A 213-nucleotide genomic window follows, 5' to 3' on the forward strand; every position below is an offset into this window, starting at 1 on the left:
CCCTGGCCTGGGCCTGTGGGCGGCGGGGCGGGCCCCGGCAGCCGGAGGGGGTGCAGCGGTTTGTGGGGTGCCGCTGGTGAGACGGGAAAGGGGAGACCCTTGCGGTAACGAGCGCTGGCTAATAAAGGCATTAGGAGTTCAGTGGTGTGGGCGACGGAGGGTTCTGGCTGTATTTGTTCCTGGAATTTTATTCGCTCCCCCCCCCCCCCCCCC

At 66.7% G+C, this 213-nt stretch overlaps 1 protein-coding gene across 2 annotated transcripts in view; it reads left to right on the forward strand.

Annotated features, from left to right (window-relative positions):
* Positions 1-213, forward strand: part of MDM1 (Mdm1 nuclear protein) — a 26,647-nt gene that overhangs the window by 877 nt on the left and 25,557 nt on the right. The gene's annotated exons all lie outside the window — the stretch shown is intronic.

This window comes from Calidris pugnax, unplaced genomic scaffold (assembly GCF_001431845.1).
Source record: "Calidris pugnax isolate Ruff unplaced genomic scaffold, ASM143184v1 scaffold44, whole genome shotgun sequence".
Classification (NCBI taxonomy): Eukaryota; Metazoa; Chordata; class Aves; order Charadriiformes; family Scolopacidae; genus Calidris; species Calidris pugnax.